This window comes from Budorcas taxicolor, chromosome 6 (assembly GCF_023091745.1).
Source record: "Budorcas taxicolor isolate Tak-1 chromosome 6, Takin1.1, whole genome shotgun sequence".
In the NCBI taxonomy this organism is placed as follows: domain Eukaryota; kingdom Metazoa; phylum Chordata; class Mammalia; order Artiodactyla; family Bovidae; genus Budorcas; species Budorcas taxicolor.
Genome location: NC_068915.1, coordinates 374960 through 390334, shown reverse-complemented (window position 1 = coordinate 390334; position 15375 = coordinate 374960). Strand labels below are relative to the sequence as shown.

The 15375-nt window shown below is 35.0% G+C and overlaps 2 pseudogenes; both read right to left on the bottom strand.

Annotated features, from left to right (window-relative positions):
- Positions 1-1574: 1574 nt before the first annotated feature.
- On the bottom strand, positions 1575-2845 carry LOC128049981 (olfactory receptor 4P4-like; annotated as a pseudogene).
- A 10413-nt stretch (positions 2846-13258) lies between these two features.
- LOC128049978 (olfactory receptor 4P4-like) lies at positions 13259-15254 on the bottom strand (annotated as a pseudogene).
- Positions 15255-15375: the final 121 nt, after the last annotated feature.

Genomic DNA, 15375 nt, shown 5'->3' with positions numbered 1-15375 from the left:
GATTAATTTAGGTTTGGAGATAGTAATTCCCCGGTGTTTTAACATTACAGATAACATATGTGCAAACAATTGACGACTATGCGTCTGTCCCATATTTATACTCTCAACTATATACCTTACTACTCCTCCTTAATTTAAATCACTTGTATACTTATATACTCACTCTTTTCAGCTTAATAAGAGTAGTGGCGAGGAAAACTGTCGATCTGCCCCACGTTGGGCGCCACCTGCCGCGGCCAGCACAAGCAAGAGTTGCACCTGCACAGGGAGAGAACGGAGCGTCCCCGCTAAGAAAAATAAGAGATAGAGACAAAAGATGGGGTTGAGAGGATCAGACCACAAATGGCTGATGCCTTTCTTTATTAGGCTACAATATTTATAGGATAAAATACGTGACTTAAGACATGCACAGGATTATTTTTTAACCTCAGGATACAATCACCAGACCCTTACCATTGTGTACAGAGCACTATAAGATTATCTATCTTACATGTGGCAGAAACAAGACATCTTGGGGCTTTAAGGGCTATAAAAATTCTTGAGGGTGGCGGGACAGGGAGCTTAGGAACGTGCCTAAGGCTCTGCATATCTGCTGAGCAGCTCCCAAGACTTAACCCTTTACGGGCAGTCCCCCGCATACCACTATCTTAAAATTTTAAGTATTAAAATTTACAATGTAAAACATATTAAAAAGAAACAATAGAAGACATATATACACCAAAAGACATTCCAAAATGTTTAAAGCAGTACTACTCTTAATAGCTCTAAGTGAGAAATGACCCAAATGCCTAGCACCAAAAGAATGGATAAATTAATGGTCACATATTCATTCAATGAGATGCTGTAGATCAATGAAAGCAATCAGAGAAGTCAATACATAATGAATGAGTATTACAAACACAATAATAGAGAACTGGACACAAGAGTATGATCTCTATTGCTATCTTTTTCATAGAATACAAAAATAGATATAAATTGATTTTAAAGATAAAAATAGTGATTTTGTGGGGAAATTGTAATTATACAGGGGTACAAGGTGGAGTTCTGGTGTATTGATAATTTCTGACGCAATCTGGCTGCTGCTCGGTTTTTGAGCAGTTTGTTGAGCAATTTTTGAGCATGGTATTGCTCAGTTTTTGACCGTTCATGAACTATACATGAATGACGTGCATGTATAGTTGAATAAAAGTTTGAAAATGGAAGGTAATGTCTTATTCAGTTTCTCAACATTTTAAGGCATAAAATGTGCATGATTTATTTTATCTTTTTTCAATAGGATGCTAAATATGTAATGTAACTTTTTGTTTTTAATAACATAGTCTGGCTAGTTTGCATAAACATAGTCCTTAATTGTTAAGACAGATGAAGGAGGGTGAGAATAAGAATAATGCTTAAAATTATGTAAGCTGCCAGTGTAAAAACATAGAACAGACAGGATATGCTGTTGTTGTTGTTGTTGTTGTTGTTGTTGTTGTTTCACTTATCTCTCCAAGCAGAGGTGATGAGAATTGATCTTATTTGCAGCCATGGTCTCAGGGAACCTCGTCATGAAATGCAGAAAAGCTTCAGAAAATTTACTTTCTTTCCAGAAGTACATGAGGATGCCAAACTTTCCTCAAGACATTCCTCAGCTCCGTGTTTCTCACCATGTAGATCAGAGGCTTGAATATCCGGGCAATGATGGTGTAAAAAAGAGCAAACATTTTATCTTCTGGGAAAGTTGTGGCTGGTCTGATGTAAGTGAATGACTCAGGTGTGAAAAACAGGGCTACAACAGTGATATAAGAACTGCCAGTGGAGAGAGCTTTGCTGTGGCTCTCCATGGAATATGCCCTGATGACAAACAATATAAAAAAGTTAGACAGCATCAAGACAGTAAAAGTCACCAAAACAACTAGGCCTGAAATAGCAATAACTAATCTGAGTGCCGAAGAATTGATGCTTTTGAACTGTGGTTTTGGAGAAGACTCTTGAGAGTCCCTTGGACTGCAAGGAGATCCAACCAGTCCATTCTAAAGGAGATCAGTCCTGAGTGTTCATTGGAAGGACTGATACTGAAGCTGAAACTCCAAATTCTTTGGCCACCTCATGCGAACAGTTGACTCATTGGAAAAGACCCTGATGCTGGGAGGGATTGGGAGCAGAAGGAGGATGAGATGGCTGAATGGCATCACCAACTCAATGGAGGTGAATTTGAGTAAACTCCGGGAGTTGGTGATAGATAGGGAGGCCTGGCGTGCTGGGATTCATGGGGTCGCAAAGAGTCAGACACGACTGAGAGACTGAACTGGAACTGGAAGAAACCTATCATGCCTGTATTCAAGCAGGCCAGTTTCAGCAAAGGCTACACATCACAGAAGTAGTGATCTACTACTGGGGCCACAGAAGGGTTAGAAGATGATGAGAAGAAACTGACTGGCAGAGTGTATAAATACCCCAGTACAGCAGGCAATGATGATGGCATTATACCTGTGCCTGCTCATGACGACAGTGTAGTGCAGGGGCTTGCAGATGACCATGTAATGGTCATAGGCCATCCCTGTGAGGATAAAGATCTCAATGCCTCCAAGAAATGCATGCTAAAGAGCTGTGCCATGCAGTTCCTATAGGAAATGATCTTCCTTTCTGCCAGTAAGTCAGTTATTAGCTTAAGTGTCACAGTAGATGTGGAGCAAAGGTCACAGAGTGAAAGGTAATTAAAGAAAAAATACATGGGTTGCTCAATGAGCTGACTGCAGGTAATAGAAATCATGATGAGCACATTTGCTATCTAAATAGCAATGTAGCAAAATAAAAATAAGATGAAGCGAATGATTTCAGTGATCTTGTTTTTGGAAAGTCCCAAAAGAAAAATACAGTGACATTATTGCATTTTTTCCATGATTAGTGTAGATGGAACATATAAATCACCTGCAATAATTCATGAACCAATATTTAGAAATGCTTATTGAGAAGAGTAATGATCCTATGATTTTAAAGGCACTAATTATTAACAGGTTTAATAGGACTCATTTACGTGTCTCTGAATAAAAATCAGGTAATCAAAATACTCTCTAATAAGAATCTGTATTAATATATACTGAATGACTTCTGTTAGTTCTTCTAGCAAATTGTGATCAGCATCTGTGTTAGTTGACATGAATGTCTTTTATCAATCCACAATAGAGTTTTTAATGCTTCTGAAAAGATGACAGTGATTGGTTAACAATGTTCTCTGTCAAAAACTTTTAAAATAATGAATAATAAAAATAAACTAGGATAAATTCTTTTCAGATGTCTTCATGGTGTTGGCATTTTTATACTATATGTTTTCATAATCAACCTCATACTTGGCTTCTTGATCAATTTCTGTTTAGACTTCCTATTCAATTCTTCCTATTATTGTTTAAGTTACATTGTTACCTACATGGTGAATAACTGCATTGTAATAGAGATAGAATTTTAAAATAAATAAAATTTGTTTCCATAGCAGAATTTTAAGAGCTTTTGCTAAATTAAAATAAACTACTTTTAGGAATTTGTTTAGAGACAAATTTATTGAGAAGTAGCTTCTGATCAGTGCCCAGATCAGACCATGGTTATTAGCCAGTAAATAGAAAGGCTGTTCATTTCAATTTGAATAAAATAATAATGTTGAATATACTACTCGCTTGAAGCATTCACTATATACTTCAAATATGTCCTTTATCACGACTAAAGCATATTTAGGCATTTATATAATTTTAAATTTCTATCAAAAGGAAAATTAGGAATAATCTCAGGAAAGCCAATTCATCAATTTGAATTTATTACAAGTTTACTAAAAATTTTCCTTGAAGGTTTTCTGTATTTTTATCCAGAAAGCTACAGCTATGCTTAATTTCTTACCTGACGTTCTTCCTTGATTCATCTTCCTCATTGACATAGGAGTACTATGACTAACTTCATATCTTTTAAGGTCTTTAAAAATAATGATTACAATCTAATCATTTATTATATTTTTTGGGTATCCCTCATTATATGTCTTAACTAAGACACTAAATTCAGACATAAATTTTGCAAGGTAGTTAATATATTTAATATTTTTCTTTTTTTAAACCCCCAAGAAATATTTAAAATTCAGATTGACTCTGGGTCAATTTTGATTACAGGTGAGAAAGATTAAAAAAAAAAAGCATAAAGTAGTGTACACATGGCAAGATGACTGTGTTGAAATAAATGTACACAAAAATAAATTATGTTCAGAGGTTAAATAATTTGTATATAATAGCATATCTAGTATGCAGCAAACTAAGGTTTATAGTTTAAAATTTTCTCACTCCATTGCCTGTTTTACAACGTTTCAAAAAGGATAAATAAAAAAAAAAAAGCAAAGCAACAAGATAGATTTAACATTAACCCCACTTCACCCAACTCTGAAGTTTGCATAGATTTCTTAAACCTTCTAGATAAAACTATGATGCCTTCTGAATCAATCATTGTTCCATTCTAGTCACAAAAACTTAAATTAAAAAAAAAATGTGTAAATGGAACACAGAACATAGTTAGGCTAAAGTTTCTATGAGAAACCACAAACCAAGTCAGCTCTGAATTGTCATAAATAAGCCACTCAAAAATGTAACAATCATACAGTTCATATTCTTCTGTAGGAAGCAATTTCATGTTATTTCAAGTGTGAGCACTAAGTGCATCTCAACTCTTAACCATGTAAAATAATAGGCAGGAGAAATGTATTTAGGAGCATGTCCTAACATTGCCACTTCTTATATCTGTTAAGTTGAAAACACCTGGCTCTGTGAAATGAAGAAATTATCTTCATTGTTCTAATAGTCCTTTCCACTATTATGTCTTTTCAGAAAAAAAATTAGCTTAATATTGCTTAATATTTTACTGACCTTTTCCCTTGAGTTATAACAACATGTACTTTTTTATATATATGCAGGCATCCTGCAGTATTATTTTATGACTTTGATCTTATTTTTCCAGAATCTGTTATTCCACCCTCAGTTTACTCTCAAATCTTCCTTGAATTTCCTTGTCCTTTAATCAAAAAATTTCCTAGGCTATAGAATTTACAATAAAGCATATTTTAAAAGCAACAGTCAATTAATATTTTCTTAACCCAGTAGTTAAAAATATATTGCAAGAAATACCACATGTTTATGGAAACTCCTGGCAAGGAAGAAAAAGACATAATTTACTCATATTTTCCTCAGCACTTATTTTGAATCTATTCTTCTTGTATAGTTCTGTCCTGTCTTCATTGAAATGAGAGTCATCCTTTAACTGCTCAAGTGATTTCCTTTCAAGTTTCTAACTTGAATGCTACTGCTGAGTTTCATTTTCTAATTTCCCCTATCTGTAAATAAATAGTACAACATTTACATAATCTTAGTAACTTCTGTCCCCCAAACACCATCAAATCAAATAAATAATGGGGGTTTCTTCCACAGAAAAAAGCTTGAGGGTAAGAAGAGTATTATTTTATCCAAAACTAGTCAAATGGAGTTTTATAGACTGTGTTTATATTACCACATCATTCCTTAGGGGTTTAGGCAAAAATTCTGTAAAGTTTTAAGTAAACTTTATATCTTAAAGGTACCTATATTTCTTCCCAAAAGGTTGCTTACTTAGTTCAAGTTAATTATGTATATTGGGTTTCCCAGGTGGCTCAGTGGTAAAGAATCCACCTGCCAATGCAGGAGATGTAGGTTTGATTTCTGGGTCAGGAAGATCCCCTGGAGAAGGAAATGACAACCCAGTCCAGAATTCTTGCCTAGAAATCCCATGGAAAGAGGAGCTTAACAGGCTACAGTCCATGGGGTCACAAAGATTCAGACATGGCTAAGCGATTAAACAGCAAAAATAATTATGTGTATGTTCCCAAATAATCCACTCACCAGTGTCCTTTTAGATCTAACTTATCAGAGCAACTTATAGAACAACTTATAGAACAACTTATAATTATCAAGTTATAGAAGTGGACTATAAATGCCCTGCAAAAGAGGTAAACCTGCAGCAAATTAGAATCCCTTAATGACTGAGATCTGTTATATATGCAGTTTGAGTTTCTTTTCTCCTTGCTGTTATATGAGGAAACCTGTAGTCAGTCCTTCTGTTAAGAAATAATTTTCATCCATCCTCATGTAGTGTTTTCATCTTTGTCTCCAGGGGGGCAAAATGAATGTTCTTTAATGTACTTCCAGTTAAGATGAATTTTTCTAGAAAATTACACATATATAGTACTTTCTTTCATATCTTTCTAGGTTTACAAAAAACTTATTAGACTAATTGTCAACAGTGGAGTCGAGCATTGTGTAATTTTGCTCTTATAATTTTTCAACAGCTTTTCCTCTTTTTACATCTATATACAAAACTAATGTTTGCTTCTGCTCTGCTCTGTGAGCCTCATTAATAATAGCAAATATTTACTATCTGTAAAGTACGAGCCAACTGATGAGATTTAGCCTATTAATCTTTATATCAACCCTAAGAGATAGATAACGCTTATCAGCTCCATTGCACAGATGAAGAAACTGGGGTGTAGAAAAGTATGTTAAGAAGTGATCCTCAAGAGATAGAAGTTACAGTAGTCTTTGATGATGATGATACAGAAAGCACTAAACCTAACTTCCCTCTTATTTTTTTCTTTTTTCATTATAGTATTCATTTTAATATAGTAGTGACTTAATTACTGTACTCCAGATGATTTTTAGGCATATAAGCCTGATCACATCATCTCAAAATCCAACAAAATTAACTACATTTTCAATTCAATTTTTTTGTAAGTAGAATTGGTGTTTGATTAGTAGCCATTTTTAATCTAGAAGTCCTATTTATGTCACTTTATAAAACAGTACTAGTGGAATAATTAATCTGTGAAATAATTTATTGTTCTCTGATTCCACATATATCTCATCTAGCTGTCCCTCGCCCCACCTTTTTTGTTGTTGTTGCTAAGATACTGAGAAGGCAATGGCAACCCACTCCAGTATTCTTGCCTGGAGAATCCCAGGAACAGGGGGAGCCTGGTGGGCTGCCGTCTATGAGGTCACAGAGTCGAACACGACTGAAGTGACAGCAGCAGCAGCAACAGTTGTTATGATGTGATTACAGTGTTTAACACTAAGCTCTTCTTACAGCATTTTTCATCTTTATATCCCTCAGCATACAGATAAAGAGATTGAACACAGGAGCAATAATGATGCAGAGAGAGAAGAATACTAAATGAAACATGGTATGCTGGACTGAATATAAAGAAAATGTGAATGTAATTGCTACATCAAAGAGATATATGATTCCCATTCTCACTGCAACATTATTCACAATAACCACAACATGAAACTACCTAAGTGTCCACTGTCAGAGGAATGGATAAAGAAAATGTGATATATGCATGTATGTGTATATGCATATACAAAAGAAAGAAATCTTACCATTTTAATGACATAGATGGAACTTGAGAGCATTATAATAAAAGAAGTAAGACAGACACAGAAAGACAAATACCGTATAATTTTACTTATATGTGAAATCTTAACAAAAAAAAAAGAAAGAAAGAAAAGCAAACAAACCTGAATTCATAGATTCAGAGAATAGATTGCTGGTTGCCAGAGGTGGGTGGAAGGGGCATGACAAAATGTGTGAAGAGAGTCAAAAGGTCCAAAGTTGCAGTTATCAAATTTATTTATAAAATAGGTAAATTCTTCCTGGATATGTGATGTATAGAATGATGGTTTTAATTAATAATACCATATTTTACATTTGAAAGTTGCTAAGAAAGGGAAATATGACAATGAAAACAAATAATTACCTTTTAAAGATGGCAACAAAGGTCCATCCAGTCAAGGCTGTGGTTTTTCCAGTAGTCATGTATGGATGTGAGAGTTGGACTGTAAAGAAAATTGAGCACTGAAAAATTAATGCTTTTGAAGTGTGGTGTTTGAGAAGATTTTTGAGAGTCTTTTGAACTGCAAGTAGATCCAACTAGTCCATCCTAAAGGAAATCAAACCTGAATATTCATTGGAAGGACTGGTGCTGAAGCTGAAACTCCAACAGTTTGGCCACTTGATGTGAAGAACTGACTCATTTGGAAAGACCCTGATGCTTGGAAAGATTGAGGGTGGAAGAAGGGGATGTCAGAGGACAAGATGGTTGGATGGCATCACTGATTCAATGGACATGAGTTTGAGTAAACTCTGGGAGTTGGTGATGGACAGGGAGGCCTGGCGTGCTGCAGTCCATGGGTTCGCAAAGAGTCTGACATGACTGAGGGCCTGAACTGAGCTGAACAGATAGTCCTTTGAAATGACTCTATTAATTAACTCAACTTCTATTTCACTGTTAGTGACAGTTTTGTTTGGTTCTGTTCAGCTTAGTAAGCATCATGCTAAGTCGCTTCAGTCTTGTCGGACTCTATGTGACCCCATAGATGGCAGCCCACCAGGCTCCGCCATCCCTGGGATTCTCCAGGCAAGAAAACTGGAGTGGGCTGCCATTTCTTTCTCGAATGCATGAAAGTGAAAAGTAAGCATCATTGAACGTGACTAAAATTAAATTTGGCGATTTAAAAAAAAACGATAACACAATTTCCCTAGTGGAACAGTGGATAGAAATCTGCCTGCCAAGGCAGGGTACCTGGGTTCAATCCTTGGTCTGGGAAGATTTCACATGCTGCAGAGCAATCAAAGTCCCTATTCTATGGCTATTGAACCCACAAGCCCCAGAGCTAGTGTTATGCAGCAAGAGAAGCGACCACAATCAGAAGCCTGTGCACCCCGGCAAAGAGTAGCCATACTTACCATAACTGGAGAAAGCCAGGGTGCAGCAGTGAAGACCCAGTGCAGCAAAGTAAAAATAATCATTGAATATTTAAAAATATAGTAATGACAACAATAACACTTTCCTTAAACATTCTTGGATTTGAGATTGTTTATTTTTCTCTAGTTGGTGTTGCCGGCCACACTGCCAGTTTCAGGAATCTTTGTTCTCTGACCAGTGATTGAACTCAGGGACCCGACAGTGAAAATACTGAGTATTAACCACTGGACTGCCAGTTTTACCATTGTTTAATCACTAAGTCATTGGACTCTGTAGCCTCATGGACTGTAGCCCGCCAGGCTCCTCTGTCCATGAAATTTCCTAGGTAAGACTACTGGAGTGGGTTGCCATTTCCTTCTCTAGGGGTTCTTCCCAACCAACCCAGAGACTGAATCTGCATCCCCTGTTTGGCAGGTGGATTCTTTACCAGTGAGCCACCAGGGAATTCCCAAATCTTGAGATAATTTGATTATTTATTAGGAATTTTGGGGATGGTAAGTTGTGCAGTTCCTCTCTGCTTTAAAAAATAATACCTAATTTTACCTTTGTTATCATTTTTTTCCATCCTTTATAATTCCCTGTGGGCTTCCCCAGTGCTGCCATTGGTAAAGAACCTGCTTGCCAATGCAGGAGATGTAAGAGACACAAGTTGATCTCTAAATTAGTAAGTCCTCTGGAGGAGCGCATGGCAACTCATTCTACTATTCTTGCCTGGAGAATTCCATGGACAAAGGAGCCTGGTGGACAATAGTCTATATGGTCTCAAAGAGTCAGGCACAACTGAAGCAACTTAGCACACGCATGCATACTTCCTTATATAGCATCTTTAGAATGACTGTGACTCTTGGAATTTTTACTTTTTATACAATTTTAAAGGTTACTTTCATTTACAAAGTCATGGCTATATTCTCCATGTTTTACAATACATCCCTTAACCTATCTTGCATCCAATAGTTTATACATCCCATTCCTCCACCCTTATTTTGCCATCCCCCAAAAAACTATTAGTTTTCTCTCTATATCTGTGAGTCTACTTTTTTATGCTATATTCACTAGTTTGTCATAGCTTTTAGATTTCACATTTAAGATATATCATAGAGTATTTATCTTTCTCTGTCTGATTTATTTCACTTAGCATAACGCCCTCCAAGTCTATCCATGTTCCTGAAAGTGGTAATATATATCATTCTCTTTTTATGACTGAGTAGTATTCCTCTGTGTGTGTGTGTGTGTGTGTGTGTGTGTGTGTGCGCACGCGCGCGCGCATGCCCCACATCTTCTTTATCAATTCCTCTGGTAATAGACACTTAGGCTGCTTCCTTGGCAATTATAATAATGCTGCTATTGAACACTGTTGTTGTTGTTTAGTTGCTAAGTCATGTCCAAGTATTTGCAACCATGTGAAATTCAGCACACCAGGCTTTCCTGTCCTTCACTGTCTCCCAGAGTTTGCTCAAATTCATGTCCATTGAGTCAGTGATGCCATCCAATCACCTCATCCTCTGGTGTCCACTTCTACTCCTGCCTTTAATCTTTCCCAGTATTAGGGTCTTTGCCAATGAGCTGGCTCTTCATATCACATTCACATAGCCAAAGTATCGGTGCTTCAGCATCAGGGTTGATCTCATGTAGAATTGACTGGTTTGATCTTCTTGCTGTGCAAGGGACTCTCAAGAGTCTTCTCCAACACCATATTTCAAAAATATCAATTCATCAGCGTTCAGCTTTCTTTGGAAAAACTATAGCTTTGACTATATGGGTCATTGTTGGCAAAGTCATGTCTCTGCTTTTTAGTAAGTTGTCTAGGATGGTCATACCTTTTCTTCCAGGGAGCAAGCATCTTTTAATTACATTTCATTGAAAAATGAGGTGAATATACTTTTTTTCAATTAGTGTGTGTGATTTCTTATATATATATATATATATATATATATATATATATATATGGCAAGTATCCTTTAATTTCATGGCTGCAGTCACCATTGCAGTGATTTTGGAGCCCAAGAAAATAAAATCTGTCACTGTTTTCAATATACATATACATATATATATATATGTATATATACATATGTATATATTTATATATATGGATAATTGCTGGATCGTGTGGTAGGTTTATTTTTAGTTTTACTGCATTTATACATTCTAAAGTATTTTCAATACTTTATTTTCCTTTTCATAAAAACCTGTTAGTGTTTTCTCTCTAATGGTATTTGCCGGTTTTTTTTTTTTTTTTTTTTTAAAGATCGTTATTTAAATCCTATTAAGCATGCTCAAATGACTTTCATAAAATTCTTTTCTGGTTTATCTATAAAATCTTTCTCAGAATTCTCTTCTTCATTCTAGTTTCAAGATAAGTTGATGTATCTATTTGACATAATGTATATTTTTAACTAATGAATTTTACTTTGTAAGGCAGTTTTAGTTTTAGTTTGTAAGGCAATTTAGCAAAACCATATACCCCTATCCTCACACAAGGACAACCTCTCCCACCGGAGGGGTGTATTTTTACATTCAAAGGAATCCACATTGACACAACTTCATCACACAAAATTCACAGTTTACATTAGGGTTTATTATAGGTTTTATACAGTTTATGGGTTTTGACATACATCATGACATTAGCTTAGACACAAAATATATCATGGAAAATGCTGGCCTGGATGAAGCACAAGCTGGAATCAAGAATGCTGGGAGAAATATCAGTAACCTCAGATACGCAGATGACACCACCCTTATGGAAGAAAGCAAAGAGAAACTAAAGAATTTCCTGATGAAGGTGAAAGAGAAGAGTGAAAAAGTTGGCAAAAAATGAAGATCATGGCATCTGGTCCCCTCACTTCATGGCAAATAGATTGGGAAACAGTGAGACACTTTATTTTCTTGGGCTCAAAAATCAATGCAGATGGTGGCTGCAGCCATGAAATTAAAAGAGGCTTACTCCTTGGAAGGAAAGGTTATGACCAACCTAGACAGCATATTAAAAAGCAGAGACATTACTTTGCCAACAAAGGTCTGTCTAGTCAAGGCTATGATTTTTCCCATAGTCATGTATGAATGTGAGAGTCAGACTATAAAGAAAGGTGACCGCCAAAGAATTGATGTTTTTGAACTCTGGTGTTGGAGAAGACTCTTGAGAGTCCCTTGGACTGCAGGGAGATCCAACTAGTCCATCCTAAAGGAAATCAGTCCTGGGTGTTCATTGGAAGGACTGATGTTGAGGCTGAAACTCGAATACTTTGGCCACCTGATGTGAAGAGCTGACTCATTGGAAAAGACCCTGATGCTGGGAAAGATTGAGGGCAGGTGGAAAAGGGGACAATAGAGGATGAGATAGTTGGATGGCATCACCGACTCAGTGGACATGAGTTTGGGTAAACTCTGGGAGTTGTTGATGGACAGGGAAGCCTGGCATGCTGTAGTTCATGGGGTCACAAACAGTCTGACATGACTGAGCAATTGAACTGAATGCATGTAAGTTTCTTGTAGTGATGAATAGTATTCAATTGTCTAGAAGTACCACAGTTTATCTATCCATCTACAGAAGGTCATCCTAGTTACCTACAAGATTTGACAATTAACAATAAAGTTGCTATTAATATCCATGTACTACAAAAAATGCACTCATTTGTTTCTTTTATTGATTTTAATTGGATATTATTTGTCTTTTGCTAGCTTTCCCCCCCTCATTGTAGTATGAAAGATCATTAAGCACCAATCCAATCATGAGCCAATTACTTATCATTTTAGACAATTAAGGGTTTGTTAACACCTACAATTTTTTTATTAATCATTTCTGTATTTTTATGGGAAATGCTTTATATTCTAATCTATAGGTGGAAAATATTAATTGTGGTTTTAATCTTCCTGAATTACTGATTCTTAGTTTGTCTTTACTAGATTTTATTATTTTTTAATGTGAAGTCAAGTGACCATTTGGAAGCAAGTTAAAACAGAGTCTGCTATACTGATCTTTTGTTATATTACTGATTTCTGAATGCTAAAAGATATGCATGTGAATATTTTTTCACAAATCTATGGATATAATTTTATCTCATATTTCAACTTTTCTACTGCCATATAATATGAGCCATCATATGGTCTGGCCCATAAGCCCAGAGTTTTTAAAATAAGCATAATTTAAAATATTTTAATCTTAATATTCAAGGATCAATATAGAATTGTCTTATTTGTTTTGAACCAGTTTTTCTTTTTTTTTTTTTCCCCTTGCAGGTAACTATGTCTAAACCACCATAAAACTGCAAAAACTGATCAAACTTCCAGCTATTTTGGTATGCACAAATTTAGTACTGGTTTTGATTTTAAGTTTCTAAACTTCTGTTCTCAATAATCCCATTCAAATGATGATAGAATATAAAATCTATGAGATAATCTTTTTTTTTTTTACATCAATCCCTTTTCTTTTATAAAAATTGCTTACATACAAGCTTCTTCACATTAATCGTGTGCTTTCTTTGAAAATAACCTTTGACACCAAATTTTCCTCATAGCATTTTTCATCTCAGTATTTCTCAGTGTATAGATTAAAGGATTGAACATAGGGGCAGTGATAGTGTAAAATAGTGTTAAAACCTTATCCTTAGTGTAAGGTAAGAGGTCTAAGGTCTAAGGTAACCAAAGTTTGAAGGTCCAAAAAATAAGATGACTACTGTAATATGAGACCCACAAGTAGAGAAGGCTTTGCATCTTCCCTCAGCTGAGTAATTTCTTAAGGTGAATAATATGATGACATAAGAAACTAATAAGACAATAAAATTAAATAAGGAAACCATTCCTGAATTGGCAACCAGAAGGACACCAGTGATGTAGGTATCAGCACAAGCAATTTTAAACATAGGAAAGATATCACAAAAGTAGTGATCATTTTTATTAGAACCACAAAAGGCAACTAGATTATCATTGATAATTGAGGAAAAAAATGGACAGCCCCACCAGGCCAAGTAGCCAAGACTAGAAGATTACATTTTATCCTGTCCATGATAATCATATAGTGGAGAGGTTTACAAATAGCAATGTAGCAATCAAAAGCCATGGCAGTAAGAATGAAGACCTCAATACTGCCAGAAAAATGCATTGTAAAAATCTGTAACATGCAATTATCATAAGAAATGTTTTTTGTCCCCCCTAGTAGATCACCAATTAGTTTGGTTATACTAGAGGCATAGCAAATGTCTATGAATGATAAGTGACTGAAGAAATACTACATTGGTTGGTTAGAAAGAGGACTGCCTAGAATGGGCACAAGGATCAGAAGATTCCCTACCAACAGGATAACATAGCAGAATAAAAAGAGCACAAAGCAAAATGTTTGTATATTCTGGTCATAAGAAAGTCCCAAGAGGATGAATTCAGAGATGTTTCTCTGGTTTTCTATATATGTGAGTTTGTTATATATTATATACAAATGAATTAGGTATCTGAAAAAAAATCAGAACAAACAAAACATAAATTTGGTGAAAATTAACAATATGAACACAAAATTATAAACTTTACTAAAAACTAGTTTGTCATGAATGTAATATTATTCTCAACTTATTGAATTAAGTTGCTTTATTTTTAATTGCTTTTTATTTTATAAATCTACTGTGGACAATTTTTGTAATTGAAATAATTATTTTACTGAATTTTTTTTCAGTAATGATTTTAAACATTTAAATAATATTTTGAAAATCGAAACATATTTGACTATCAATTATATTATCTAGCTAACAAAGATTTTTAATTGACCAAAGTAAAAAAGTGCTTTTCCACATATTTTAAATATATATATATCAAATACATAAAATTGACCTTCCTTTTTCTAATATATTTGTCCAAATTCTCTGAATTATCTGGGACTGACTCCTCAGGAAATGCCAATGTATTTAAGCATCCCAACCTAAACTGGAAAATTCTTACAGAGTGTGCTGTTTATGGCTTATATGAGAAAATGTTGCAAATGAATCATGCTAAACCAGAGTGATTGCTATAATATTAGAAAATAAAGAATGTTTGAGCACTACTCAGCAAAAGAAAGAATGCATTTAATGATGGATATGTGAAAAAAATAAGAAATCCATTTATCCTATTTATAATTCAAGTGAAAGGAAATTAAAAATATTACTGTCATTGAAGTTTGTGATGGCAATCATTAAAGCATAGATGAAATAAACTGTGCACATATATTTGAATTTAGCATATGCCATGACTTTCGCTAGAAATTGGTTATGTTTTATTTACAATCTAAAAAACTGGGGTAAATAAAAAGAGATAATACAGAAGACAACTTTAGACAAACTTTGTAGTCGGATACACATGGTGGTATTTGAGGCATTGATATTAATAAATTAATTAATTCATAGTTATACATGTTATGTAACTAACACAAATGTTAAAGACATTAAACTGAGCAAAATAAAGGCTAGAGACAATGCACCATGAGTGTCTCACCCATTGATGATGAATCAGCTGTCCTAAGTAGGTTTGCAAAAGCTAGTACACCTACCTTAGTCTGCATCTGATGTTACAAACAAATCTGTGCCCCAGATGTCTACAAAGAATTCTTTCATAGCAAG